General features: G+C 48.6%; 1 protein-coding gene across 5 annotated transcripts in view; it reads right to left on the reverse strand.

Annotated features, from left to right (window-relative positions):
* LOC137357138 (calsenilin-like) overlaps positions 1-14654 on the reverse strand; it is a 92033-nt gene that overhangs the window by 12316 nt on the left and 65063 nt on the right. The gene's annotated exons all lie outside the window — the stretch shown is intronic.

Below are 14654 nucleotides of genomic sequence, written 5' to 3' on the forward strand. Positions count from 1 at the left end.
GGCTGAGTGGCCTCCTTCTGCATGGTACATTTCTATGAATCGATATTGTCAAACATCAGTCTATTGGAACAAATGGAACCAAAGATTAAGAGGACTTAGAAATGCTCAATAGAGAGTACTTAAGATTCAAAGGGGAATGCAGGTACATTTAAACCTAATAATGTTTGACATATCCACAAACTCTGTTACTGGGGGGACAAACCCAAGCTCAGAAGAGGGAAGGGGAACAGGCGAGTGGTGAATAGAAGTTACACTTCGTGCTTTCTCCAACATCTGCCTCAGAAGGAAACGGACGAATTGATGCTTCAACATGCAGGATTCCAAACTGGGTCTTTCGCTCGACTCTTTAGAAGCTGATAACCCTGATCACTTTAAATGATTTCCCGGATACCATATTGTAGTGTCATGTCAACTTAGCAGATGGGAAATGATCACAGTGTTAGACAGCTCTTCACAGCAGAAGATGACTTCCCAAACTCAGGTAAAATAATTCATAGGGAAAGAAACACAAACAAAATATTAATACAGCACAATGGATACTTTATAACAACGTACAATTGTGCACTGTTTGTCCAGCCCGTTACTGGCAAACTCTTTGAAAGGCAGTCTCTGGTGTAAGATGGGTACAGTTGTACAATCATCACCATAGAATGATACAACACAGAGGAGGCCATTCAGCCCCTTGTGCCTTTGGGCTGGCTCTTTAAAAGAGCGATCCAATTAGTCCCTCTTCCCTGCTCTTTCCCCTTCGCCTTGTTAAAAATTGCCTTCGTGTGTCTGTCTTTTGAAAGTTACAATAGAACCTGCTTCTCTCACCCTTTCAGGCAGCACATTTCAGATCACAACTAAAAAAATGTTTCCTCACCCCCTTTGGCAAAAGGGCCTCAACCTGAAATATTAACACCGCTTCTCGCTCCACAGATGCTGACAGACCTGCTGTGTATTTCCAGAGTTTTCTGTTTTTATTCCCTCATCTCTTCCAAGTTTTTTTTTTGTCAATCAACTTAAATCTGTATCCTCTGGGTACCGACCCTACTGCCACTGGAAACAGTTTCTCCCTATTCACTCCATCAAAACGTTTCATAATTTTGAACACCTCTATCAGTTCTTCTCTTAACCTTCTCTGCTCTCAGGAGAACAAACCCAGTTTTTACAGTCTCTCTAAATAACTGAAATCCCTCATCCCTAAATTCTAGTTCAGTCCCCACAGATTGGGAGGTAGCAAACGTAACCACACTATTCAAAAAAGGAGGGAGAGCGAAAATGGGGAATATAGAGCAGTTAGCTTGATATCAGTAGTAGGAAAATGCTAGAATCTATTATTAGGGACCTGGTTTCAGGGCACTTAGAAAATCATCATATGATTAGGCAGAGTCAGCACGAATTTATGAAAGGGAAATGGCTTTGGGCAAATCTATTCGGGTTTTTTGATGAGGGTACATAAGGGAGACCCAGTGGATGTAATATATTTAGATTTTCAAAAAGCACCCAATAAGGAGCCACACAAGAGGTTATTATACAAAATGAGGGTTCAAAGGGCTGAAATTTATGGACCCCCTAGGGATGGGAACAGGCGGAGGGGGCCCATAAAATTGTATCAGAAGGTGCAGGGGGGAGGGGTTTGGAGTGCCCGTTGCCTTCCCGACACTTTCCAATTTGGTCTGGGTTGGGGAAGGCCTTTTTGTGCCAGGCCAATTGAAGCTGGTAAGTGGCCAATTAAGGTGGAGTGGGATCCTGGCAGCCTCCTAGCAGGGTTGGGGGAGGGGTCCCTCCTGGAGGCAATCCAGGGCTCTGGAGGCACCCCTACCCCAAAGGTGATAGCTATCTCCCATTTACCAACCCCACCCCCTACCCATTTGAAAAGCACTTTCTAAAAGTTTCCTCACAACTGATGTTATGCTGACTGGCCTGTAGTTGCCGGGTTTAATCCTCTTCCCCTTTTGTTTTTGAACAGGGGTATAACATTTCCAATCCTCCAGTCCTTTGGCACCACTTGCATATCTAAGGGAGGTTGAAAGATTTTAAGTACCATCGTTTTCTCTATTTTTAATCTTATCCAATTTTACTCCTGCCTCCTCCTTTAATGTAACATTTGCAGCTTCCTCTTCTCCGATGAAGGCAGAGTACAGAATAGTGGTGAAATGTTTTTCAGACTGGAGAGGGGTCAGGTTTGGAACCATTGCTCTCTGTTACACATCAATTACCTGGACTTGGGTAGAAAGGGCATGATTTCAAAGTTTGCAGATGATACGAAACTTGGAAACGGAGTATAAAACCTGAGGAGGATATTCACAGTCCTCAGGAGGACATAGACGGCCTGAAATAATGGTAGATACATATCAGTCGAAAGTTAACACAGAAATCTGTGAAGTGATCCATTTTGGTAGGAAGAATGAGGAGAGACAATATAAATTAAATGGTACAATTTTAAGGGGGGTTTTAACAGCTGAACATCCACCGTTCTCTGGGATGGAGGATTCCACAGATTCACAACCCTCTGAGTGTAGAAAATTCTCCTCATTTCAATCCTAAATGGCCGACCCCTTATCCTGAGACCGTGTTCCCCATGTTCTAGATTCCCCAGTCAGGGGAAACATCCTCCCAGCATCTACCCTGTCAAGCCCCTTCAGAATTTTATATGTTTCAATGAAATCACCTCTCATTTTTCTAAACTCCGAGGAATATAGGCCTAGTTTACTCAATCTCTCCTCATAGGCCATCCTCTTATCCCTGGAATCAGCCTGGTGAATCTTTGGTGCAATCCCTCTCAGGCAAGTGTATCCTTTCTTAGGTAAGGTGACCAACCTGTACACAGCACTCCAGATATGCTCTCCCCCAGACCCTATACAATTGCAGTAAGACTTCTTCAATCATACCCCAATCCCTTTGTAATAAAGGCTAACATACCATTTGACTTCCTAAATGCTTGCTGTAACTGCATGTTAACTTTCTATGATTCATGTACAAGGACACCCAGGTCCCTCTGAATACCAACATTTCCCTGTCTCTCACCATTTAAAAAATATTGTGCTTACCTACTTTTTCTACCAAAGTGGATGAATTCACATTTTTCCACATTATATTCCATCTGCCACCTTCTTTCCCATTCACTCAACCATTCCTCTGCAGCCTCCTTGTGTCCTCACAGCTTACACTCCCACCTAACTTTGTATTGTCAGCACACTTGGAGACATTGCACTCAGTCCCCTCATCGAAGTCATGAATATGGAGTGTAACTAGCTGAGGCCCAAGCCCTGATCCTTGTGGTACCCTGATAGTTACAGCCTGCCAACCTGAGAAGGACCCGTTTATTCCTACCCTCTGTTTTCTGTGCATTAACCAAGCCTCCATGCATGCTAATATATTTGCAGCAGGTTTGCGGCCTTTGTAAAAGGAGACCCGTCACTGCAGTGATGCAACTGAAAAAAAGTCATGCCATGTTAGGTCAGAGGAAAATGTTGTCTAAGGCACCAGGAGACTTCCTCTTGCTTCTTTCAGTCATGCTGTGGGACATTTAACATCCATCAACACCAATGGAAAAGGCAGATGAGGGGGGGCCTTCACTGAATGTACGGGCCAACAATGCAGCACTTGAGTGTTAGCCAAGGTCTTATGTGCTCAAGTCCTGGTGTAGGGTTTAAACCCAAACATGGATGCAGAGGAGACACCACCTAACAGTTAATATAGGAGCCCCCTATATAACTGAGATACCCAATAATATTAGCGCTGCCATCGAGTTGCTGAGGCGAATCGAGAACCCTCGCTCATTGATTTTTTTCGAGGCAACTTCTGTCTCCTTTGATTCACGTCTGCTCCAATTTCACTTACAACCTCAGACATTCTATTTTTATGCCACATTTTACTGTAAATAGAGCCCTGCGGCAGAGGATTCTCATCTGTCTGCTCATCAATAACAGTGCCGTAAATAACTCAGAAACACGATCCCTGTTCTACATGTGGGCTGACTGAATTGGACGGGTTATGTTGGCGTTTGAAATGCTGCAAGAGAAAACAGGGAGACAGTGGGAGAATCCTCACTATGTGCCTGGCCCAGGCACAACTCGGCAGGGAGTCTGAGTGGCGGGGGATCCTTGTGGTTTTCGTGAAAGGCAGAGGGCCCAACTGTAGCAGGGAGATCAGGTGAGACAGAGAGCATGTCTATCTCTCTCGCTACGTGTCAGCTTGGCCTCGCTGGATGCAAGCTCGCTTGCGTTACAAGGTGATGGCTTCAGGTCCCTTTCCAGAGAACTGGGCATATGATCGAGGCTCGCACCTCAGAGCATTGCTGAGCTGCACTTCACTCGGACAAAACCTTAAACCAAGGCTCCATTTACTCAGGATGTAAAAGATCCCAAGGCCCTATTCAGCAAAGAGCAGGGGAATTTTTCTGTTGGCTGACCAAGCATTTCTCCATTAACCAACACCATCTCCATTAGTGAGGAGATGGTGGTGGAGTGGTACTGTCACTAAACTAGTAATCAGCTCAAGCTAATGTCCTGGGAACATGGGTTCAAATCCCACCACAGCAGCTGGTGGAATAAAAATTAAATTAATTCATAAAAAATCTGTAATTGAAAGCAAGTCTCATTAATAATGCCATGAAACTATTGTTGATTGTCGTAAAAACCCATCTGGTTTGCAAACGTCCTTTCAGGAAGGAAATCTGCCGTCCTTACCTGGTCTGGCCTACATGTGACTCCAGACTGACAACCACGTGGTTGACTCTTAACTGCCCTCTGAAATGGCCGAGCAAGCCACTCGGTTGTCAAGGGCAATGAGGAATGGGCAACAAATGCTGTCCTTGCCAGCGATCCCATGAAAGAATAAAACAAACCAAAATAGGTCATTTACCTCACTGCTGTTTATGGGCTCTTGCTGTGTCCCAGTTGGCTGCCCACTTGCCTACTGAACAACAATGACAACACATCAAAAGTAATTTGTTGATTATGAGGCATTTTGGAAGCACCTAGGGATGTGAAAGGCCATATATAAGTGCATATGTTTCGACATATGTGTACTTACTCTTTGGGATAATTTTAACTTAACCATCCTCATCCATGCTTTTTGTTACCTCTAGACTTGACTATTCCAACAAGCTCCTGGCTAGCCTCCCACATTCTATCCTCTGTCAAGTTGAGGTCATCCAAAACTCTGCTGCCCATGTCCTTACTCGCAGTAAGTCCCATTCACCTATCATCCCTGTGCTCACTGACCTACACTGGCTCCTGGTTAAGCAAAGCCTTGATTTTAAAATTGACATCCTTGTTTTCAAATCCCTCCATGGCCTCGCCCTCCCTATCTCTGTAATCTCCTATAATCCCACAACCCTCCGAGATATCTGTGCTCCTCTAATTCTGACCTCTTGAGCATCCCTGATTTTAATTACTCCACCATTGGTGGCCGTGTCTTAATCTTCCAAGGCCCTAAGCTCTGGAACTCCCTCCCTGCACCTCTCCACCACTTCTCCTTTAAGAAGCTCCCTAAAATCTACCTCTTTGTCAAAGCTTTTGGTCCCCTGTCTGAATATCTCCTCATGTCCATAAGTGTCTTGGTGGTTTAATGACTCTTTAAAAAAAAAGGCGGCACAGTGGTTAGCACTGCAGCCTCACAGATCCAGCGACCTGGGTTCAGTTCTGGGTACTGCCTGTGCGGACTTTGCAAGTTCTCCCTATGACTGCGTGGGTTTCCGCCGGGTACTCCGGTTTCCTCCCACAGCCAAAGACTTGCAGGTTGATAGGTAAATTGGCCATTGTAAATTGCCCCTAGTGTAGGTAGGTGGCAGGAGAATTGAGGGAAGGTGGGGATGTAAGGGAATATGGGATTAACGTAGGCTTAGTATAAATGGGTGGTTGTTGGTCGGCATAGACTCAATGGGCCGAAGGGCCTGTTTCAGTGCTGTATCTCTCTTTGTGGCTCAGTGTCAAATTTTGCTTTGTAACACTCCTGTGAAACACCTTGGGAAATTTTATGATGTCAGAGGCACTATATAAATGCAAGTTATTGTTTTTGGACATGCGCTGCTGAAAATTGCACAAAGTATACCTTGCGTGCAGGTCTTTGCATCTTGTACATACTCGACCTCTCCAACATGGACTAATGGGGGAATGTTCTGCAGGGTGGGAAGTGAGCTGACAACTGTTGATACAGCTTTCAATTGCATGGTTACAGTGCTGTGTCTACAATGGAAATAGTGATGATCAGCATCCCGTGTGTCCTTCAGCTCTTTGCTGATCTATTCACGGCTGCCAAGAGGCAGAGATGGGAACTTGAGCCTCTACAAACATTGCTGGATTATTAATGAGCTGATAAAGCTTAACTTCTTCAATGCTACGAGATTCTCGGAGACACAGGCACAACCTAGAGGAAGTGAGGAACCGAATATAGTGAAGAGGAACATGCTCCTGTTCCAAACACTCTCGACTCAGCTGAACAAACCAGTCCAATGTTAAACCAATTCTCAACTGGACCAGAAACTGAACTGGACCTGTGGCTACAAGAGCAGGTCAAGGGCTGGGAATTCTTCAGTGAGTAACTCACCTCCTGACTCCCCAAGCCTGTCCACCATCTACAAGGCACAAGTCAGGAGTGTGATGGAATACTCTCCTCTTGCCTGGATGGGTGCAGCTCCAACAACACTCAAGGAGCTCGACACCATCCAGGACAAAGCAGCCCACTTGATTAGCACCCCATTCACCACCTTCAACATTCACTCCCTCCACCACCGACGCACAGTGGCAACAGTGTGTACAATCTACAGGATGCACTGCAGCAACTCACCAAGCCTCCTTAGACAGCACCTTCCAAACCTGCGACCTCTACCACCTAGAAGAACAAGGGCAGCAGACGCATGGGAACATCACCACCTGCAAGTTCCCCTCCAAGCCACACACCATTCTCACTTGGAACTATATTGCTGTTCCTTCACTGTCGCTGGGTCAAAATCCTGGAGCTCCCTCCCGAACGGCACTGTGGATGTATGTACACCACATGGACTGCAGTGGTTCAAGAAGGCAGCTCACCACCAGCTTCTCAAGGGCAATTAGGGATGGGCAATAAATGCTGGCATTGCCAGCGATGCCATCATCCCAAGAACAAATTTTTAAAAACTGGTATGAGCATTCGAGCAAACAGATTCCTCACCATTTAAATTTCCAAAATTTGTCAAGGAGCATCCTTATCACCTGCAAACTTGGAGAATTTTCCTGTACTTTCCATTCAAGTGATTGAGCACCTATCGGGAGTATAAAACCTTTCGTTGGCAGTTCCCGGCTGTCAGGTTGTACCCATTCCATAAGCTCCTTCCAACTTGATCGCCATTTATTACAATCCTGTTTCCTGCTTTAATGCCGACTTTCTAACCAACCCTCATTTAACCTTCCACTTGATGGCCCTCGACCTTATCACAGCGAAGCCAGAGCACGGTAAAGATTCACTGAAATGATATCCAGGATGAAAGCCTATAGAGGGTATGCCTTGCCCTGGAGGGAGTGCAATGAAGGTTCACCAGACTGATTCCCGGGATGAGGAGATTGTTCAATGAGGAGAGGTTGAGTCGACCAGGCCAACATTCCCTGGAATTCAGAGAATGAGAGGTGATCTCATTGAAACATATAAAATTCTTAAGGGGCTTGACAGGATAGATGCTGGGAGGATGTTTCCCCTGGCTGGAGAATCTAGAACACGAGGTCACAGTCTCAGAATAAGGGGTCGGCCACTTTGGACTGAGATGAGGAGAAACTTCTTCATTCAAAGGGTTGGAAGTCTTTGAAATTCTCTACCCTAGAGATCTGTGGACATCCCAAAGTGTTTACAGCCAATGAAGTATGCATTGAAGTGCAGTCACTGTTGTAATGAAGGAAACGCTGCAGCCAATTTGTGGACAGCAAGCTTCCACAAACAGCAATGTGATAATGACCAGGTAATCTGTTTTTCTGATGTTGATTGAAGGATAAATATTGGCCAGGACACCGGGGAGAACTCCCTTGCTCTTCTTTGCGAAACTGGCATGGGATCTTTTACGGCCATCTGAAAAAGTCTCAAAATATTGGTCCATCTGACAGATGGCATCTCTGAAATGTGCCACAGCGAGCGTCAGCACTAGGGAACAGTATCCTGCTGAGAGTAAGTGCCAAGGGAAGTGTATCCTACTGGGAGTCAGCGCCAGGAGAACTGTACTCTACTGAAAGTCAGCACTCGGGGAAGTGTACTCTACCGAGAGTCAGCACCAGGGAAGTGCACTCTACTGGGAGTCAGTGCCAGGGAAACTGTACCCTACTGGGAGTGAGCGCCAGGAGAACTGACTCTACTGAGAGTCAGCACCAGGAGAACTGTACTCTACTGAGACTCAGTGTCAGGGGAACTGTACTCGAATGAGTCAGCACCAGGGAAGTGCACTCGACTGGGAGTCAGCACCAGGAGAACTGTACTCTACTGAGAGTCAGCACCAGGGAAGTGCACTCTCCTGGGAGTCATTGCCAGGGAAACTGTATCCTACTGGGAGTCAGCGCCAGGAGAACTGTACTCTACTGAGACTCAGTGTCAGGGGAACTGTACTCTAATGAGAGTCAGCGCCAGGGGAACTGTACTCTACTGAGAGTCAGCGCCAGGAGAACTGTACTCTACTGAGAGTCAGCGCTAGGTGAAGTGTATCCTACTGGGAGTCAGCGCCAGGAGAACTGTACTCTACTGAGACTCAGTGTCAGGGGAACTGTACTCTACTGAGAGTCAGCGCCAGGAGAACTGTACTCCAATGAGAGTCAGCGCGAGGGGAACTGTACTCTGAGAGTCAGCGCTAGGGGAAGTCTATGCGACTGAGAGTCAGCACGAGGGGAACTGTATCCGACTGCAAGTCACTGCCAGGTGAACTGTACTGGACTAAAGAGTCTGCAACAGGGGAACTGTATCCTACTGGGAGTCAGCACCAGGGTAACAGAATCCTACTGAGAGTCAGTGCCAGAGGAACTGTATCTACCGGTGTCAGCACCAGGGTAACAGAATCCTACTGAGAGTCAGTGCCTGGGGAACTGTATCCTACTGAGAGTCTGCACCAGGGGAAATGTGTCCTACTGAGAGTCAGGACCAGGAGAACTGTGTCCTACTGAGAGTCAGCACCAGGAGAACTGTGTCCCACTGAGAGTCAGTTCCAGGAGAACTGTGTCCCTCTGAGTCACCACCAGGAGAACTGTGTCCTACTGAGAGTCAGTACCAGGTGAACTGTGTCCAACTGAGAGTCAGTACCAGGTGAACTGTGTCCTACTGAGAGTCAGTACCAGGAGAACTGTGTCCCTCTGAGTCAGCACCAGGAGAACTGAGTCCTACTGAGAGTCAGTACCAGGGGAACTGTGTCCAACTGAGAGTCAGCACCAGGAGAACTGTGTCCTACTGAGAGTCAGCACCAGGAGAACTGTGTCCCACTGAGAGTCAGCACCAGGAGAACTGTGTCCTACTGAGAGTCAGCACCAGGAGAACTGTGTCCAACTGAGAGTCAGCACCAGGAGAACTGTGTCCTACTGAGAGTCAGCACCAGGAGAACTGTGTCCTACTGAGAATCAGTACCAGGAGAACTGTGTCCCACTGAGAATCAGCACCAGGAGAACTGTGTCCTACTGAGAGTCAGTACCAGGGGAACTGTGTCCTACTGAGAGTCAGCACCAGGAGAACTGTGTCCTACTGAGAGTCAGTACCAGGGGAACTGTGTCCCACTGAGAGTCAGTACCAGGAGAACTGTGTCCTACTGAGAGTCAGTACCAGGAGAACTGTGTCCTACTGAGTCAGCACCAGGAGAACTGTGTCCTACTGAGAGTCAGCACCAGGAGAACTGTGTCCTACTGAGAGTCAGTACCAGGAGAACTGTGTCCTACTGAGTCAGCACCAGGAGAACTGTGTCCCACTGAGAGTCAGCACCAGGAGAACTGTGTCCCACTGAGAGTCAGCACCAGCGGAACTGTGTCCCACTGAGAGTCAGCACCAGGAGAACTGTGTCCTACTGAGAGTCAGTACCAGGAGAACCGTGTCCAACTGAGAGTCAGCACCAGGGGAACTGTGTCCTACTGAGAGTCAGCACCAGGGGAACTGTGTCCCACTGAGAGTCAGCACCCGGGGAACTGTGTCCTTCTGAGAGTCAGTACCAGGGGAACTGTGTCCTACTGAGTCAGCACCAGGAGAACTGTGTCCTACTGAGAGACAGCACCAGGAGAACTGTGTCCCACTGAGAGTCAGTACCAGGAGAACTGTGTCCAACTGAGAGTCAGTACCAGGAGAACTGTGTCCTACTGAGTCAGCACCAGGAGAACTGTGTCCTACTGAGAGTCAGTACCAGGGGAACTGTGTCCAACTGAGAGTCAGTACCAGGGGAACTGTGTCCTACTGAGAGTCAGTACCAGGGGAACTATGTCCTACTGAGTCAGCACCAGGAGAACTGTGTCCTCCTGAGAGTCAGCACCAGGAGAACTGTGTCCAACTGAGAGTCAGTACCAGGAGAACTGTGTCCTACTGAGAGTCAGCACCAGGAGAACTGTGTCCTACTGAGAGTCAGTACCAGGAGAACTGTGTCCAACTGAGAGTCAGTACCAGGAGAACTGTGTCCTACTGAGTCAGCACCAGGAGAACTGTGTCCTACTGAGAGTCAGTACCAGGGGAACTGTGTCCTACTGAGTCAGCACCAGGAGAACTGTGTCCTACTGAGAGTCAGCACCAGGAGAACTGTGTCCCACTGAGAGTCAGTACCAGGAGAACTGTGTCCAACTGAGAGTCAGTACCAGGAGAACTGTGTCCTACTGAGTCAGCACCAGGAGAACTGTGTCATACTGAGAGTCAGTAACAGGGGAACTGTGTCCTACTGAGAGTCAGCACCAGGAGAACTGTGTCCTACTGAGAGTCAGTACCAGGAGAACTGTGTCCTACTGAGAGTCAGTACCAGGAGAACTGTGTCCTACTGAGAGTCAGTACCAGGAGAACTGTGTCCTACTGAGTGTCAGCACCAGGAGAACTGAGTCCTACTGAGAGTCATGACCAGGGGAACTGTGTCCTACTGAGAGTCAGTACCAGGAGAACTGTGTCCTACTGAGAGTCAGCACCAGGAGAACTGTGTCCTACTGAGAGTCAGTACCAGGGGAACTGTGTCCTACTGAGTCAGCACCAGGAGAACTGTGTCCCACTGAGAGTCAGCACCAGGAGAACTGTGTCCTACTGAGAGTCAGTACCAGGGGAACTGTGTCCTACTGAGAGTCAGTACCAGGGGAACTGTGTCCTACTGAGAGTCAGCACCAGGAGAACTGTGTCCTACTGAGAGTCAGTACCAGGAGAACTGTGTCCAACTGAGAGTCAGTACCAGGAGAACTGTGTCCTGCTGAGTCAGCACCAGGAGAACTGTGTCCTACTGAGAGTCAGTACCAGGGGAACTGTGTCCTACCTAGAGTCAGTACCAGGGGAACTGTGTCCTACTGAGAGTCAGTACCAGGGGAACTGTGTCCTACTGAGTCAGCACCAGGAGAACTGTGTCCTACTGAGAGTCAGGACCAGGAGAACTGTGTCCCACTGAGAGTCAGTACCAGGAGAACTGTGTCCAACTGAGAGTCAGTACCAGGAGAACTGTGTCCTACTGAGTCAGCACCAGGAGAACTGTGTCAAACTGAGAGTCAGTAACAGGGGAACTGTGTCCTATTGAGAGTCAGCACCAGGAGGACTGTGTCCTACTGAGAGTCAGTACCAGGAGAACTGTGTCCTACTGAGAGTCAGTACCAGGAGAACTGTGTCCCACTGAGAGTCAGTATCAGGAGAACTGTGTCCTCCTGAGAGTCAGTACCAGGGGAACTGTGTCCTACTGAGAGTCAGCACCAGGAGAACTGTGTCCAACTGAGAGTCAGTACCAGGGGAACTGTGTTCCACTGAGAGTCAGTACCAGGAGAACTGTGTCCTACTGAGAGTCAGTACCAGGAGAACTGTGTCCTACTGAGTCAGCAACAGGAGAACTGTGTCCTACTGAGAGTCAGTACCAGGGGAACTGTGTCCTACTGAGAGTCAGTACCAGGGGAACTGTGTCCTACTGAGTCAGCACCAGGAGAACTGTGTCCCACTGAGAGTCAGTACCAAGGGAACTGTGTCCTACTGAGTCAGCACCAGGAGAACTGTGTCCTATTGAGAGTCAGTACCAGGAGAACTGTGTCCTACTGAGAGTCAGCACCAGGAGAACTGTGTCCAACTGAGAGTCAGTACCAGGAGAACTGTGTCCAACTGAGTCAGCATCAGGAGAACTGTGTCCTACTGAGAGTCACTACTAGGGGAACTGTGTCCTACTGAGAGTCAGCACCAGGAGAACTGTGTCCTAATGAGAGTCAGTACCAGGAGAACTGTGTCCTACTGAGAGTCAGTACCAGGAGAACTGTGTCCTTCTGAGAGGCAGTACCAGGAGAACTGTGTCCTACTGAGAGTCAGCACCAGGAGAACTGTGTCCCACTGAGAGTCAGTACCAGGAGAACTGTGTCCTACTGAGAGTCAGCACCAGGAGAACTGTGTCCTACTGAGTCAGCACCAGGAGAACTGTGTCCCACTGAGAGTCAGCACCAGGAGAACTGTGTCCTACTGAGAGTCAGTACCAGGGGAACTGTGTCCCACTGAGAGTCAGCACCAGGAGAACTGTGTCCTACTGAGTCAGCACCAGGAGAACTGTGTCCTACTGAGAGTCAGCACCAGGAGAACTGTGTCCTACTGAGAGTCAGTACCAGCGGAACTGTGTCCTACTGAGTCAGCACCAGGAGAACTGTGTCCCACTGAGAGTCAGCACCAGGAGAACTGTGTCCCACTGAGAGTCAGCACCAGGGGAACTGTGTCCCACTGAGAGTCAGCACCAGGAGAACTGTGTCCGACTGAGAGTCAGTACCAGGAGAACTGTGTCCAACTGAGAGTCAGCACCAGGAGAACTGTGTCCTACTGAGAGTCAGTACCAGGGGAACTGTGTCCTACTGAGAGTCAGCACCAGGAGAACTGTGTCCAACTGAGAGTCAGTACCAGGGGAACTGTGTTCCACTGAGAGTCAGTACCAGGAGAACTGTGTCCTACTGAGAGTCAGTACCAGGAGAACTGTGTCCTACTGAGTCAGCAACAGGAGAACTGTGTCCTACTGAGAGTCAGTACCAGGAGAACTGTGTCCTACTGAGAGTCAGCACCAGGAGAACTGTGTCCCACTGAGAGTCAGTACCAGGAGAACTGTGTCCTACTGAGTGTCAGCACCAGGAGAACTGAGTCCTACTGAGAGTCATGACCAGGGAAACTGTGTCCTACTGAGAGTCAGTACCAGGAGAACTGTGTCCCACTGAGAGTCAGTACCAGGAGAACTGTGTCCTACTGAGAGTCAGTACCAGGGGAACTGTGTCCTACTGAGAGTCAGCACCAGGAGAACTGTGTCCAACTGAGAGTCAGTACCAGGGGAACTGTGTCCCACTGAGAGTCAGTACCAGGAGAACTGTGTCCTACTGAGAGTCAGTACCAGGGGAACTGTGTCCGACTGAGAGTCAGTACCAGGGGAACTGTGTCCTACTGAGTCAGCACCAGGAGAACTGTGTCCCACTGAGAGTCAGTACCAGGGGAACTGTGTCCCACTGAGAGTCAGCACCAGGAGAACTGTGTCCTACTGAGAGTCAGTACCAGGAGAACTGTGTCCTACTGAGAGTCAGCACCAGGAGAACTGTGTCCTACTGAGAGTCAGCACCAGGAGAACTGTGTCCAACTGAGAGTCATCATCAGGGGAACTGTGTCCTACTGAGAGTCAGCACCAGGGGAAATGTGTCCCACTGAGAGTCAGCAACAGGGGAACTGTGTCCCACTGAGAGTCAGCACCAGGGGAACTGTGTCCCACTGAGAGTCAGTACCAGGAGAACTGTGTCCAACTGAGAGTCAGCACCAGGGGAACTGTGTCCTACTGAGAGTCAGCACCAGGGGAACTGTGTCCTACTGAGAGTCAGTACCAGGAGAACTGTGTCCCACTGAGAGTCAGTATCAGGAGAACTGTGTCCTCCTGAGAGTCAGTACCAGGGGAACTGTGTCCTACTGAGAGTCAGCACCAGGAGAACTGTGTCCAACTGAGAGTCAGTACCAGGGGAACTGTGTTCCACTGAGAGTCAGTACCAGGAGAACTGTGTCCTACTGAGAGTCAGTACCAGGAGAACTGTGTCCTACTGAGTCAGCAACAGGAGAACTGTGTCCTACTGAGAGTCAGTACCAGGGGAACTGTGTCCTACTGAGAGTCAGTACCAGGGGAACTGTGTCCTACTGAGTCAGCACCAGGAGAACTGTGTCCCACTGAGAGTCAGTACCAAGGGAACTGTGTCCTACTGAGTCAGCACCAGGAGACTGTGTCCTATTGAGAGTCAGTACCAGGAGAACTGTGTCCTACTGAGAGTCAGCACCAGGAGAACTGTGTCCAACTGAGAGTCAGTACCAGGAGAACTGTGTCCAACTGAGTCAGCATCAGGAGAACTGTGTCCTACTGAGAGTCACTACTAGGGGAACTGTGTCCTACTGAGAGTCAGCACCAGGAGAACTGTGTCCTAATGAGAGTCAGTACCAGGAGAACTGTGTCCTACTGAGAGTCAGTACCAGGAGAACTGTGTCCTTCTTAGAGGCAGTACCAGGAGAACTGTGTCCTACTGAGAGTCAGC

This window comes from Heterodontus francisci, chromosome 47 (assembly GCF_036365525.1).
Source record: "Heterodontus francisci isolate sHetFra1 chromosome 47, sHetFra1.hap1, whole genome shotgun sequence".
Lineage (NCBI taxonomy): Eukaryota > Metazoa > Chordata > Chondrichthyes > Heterodontiformes > Heterodontidae > Heterodontus > Heterodontus francisci.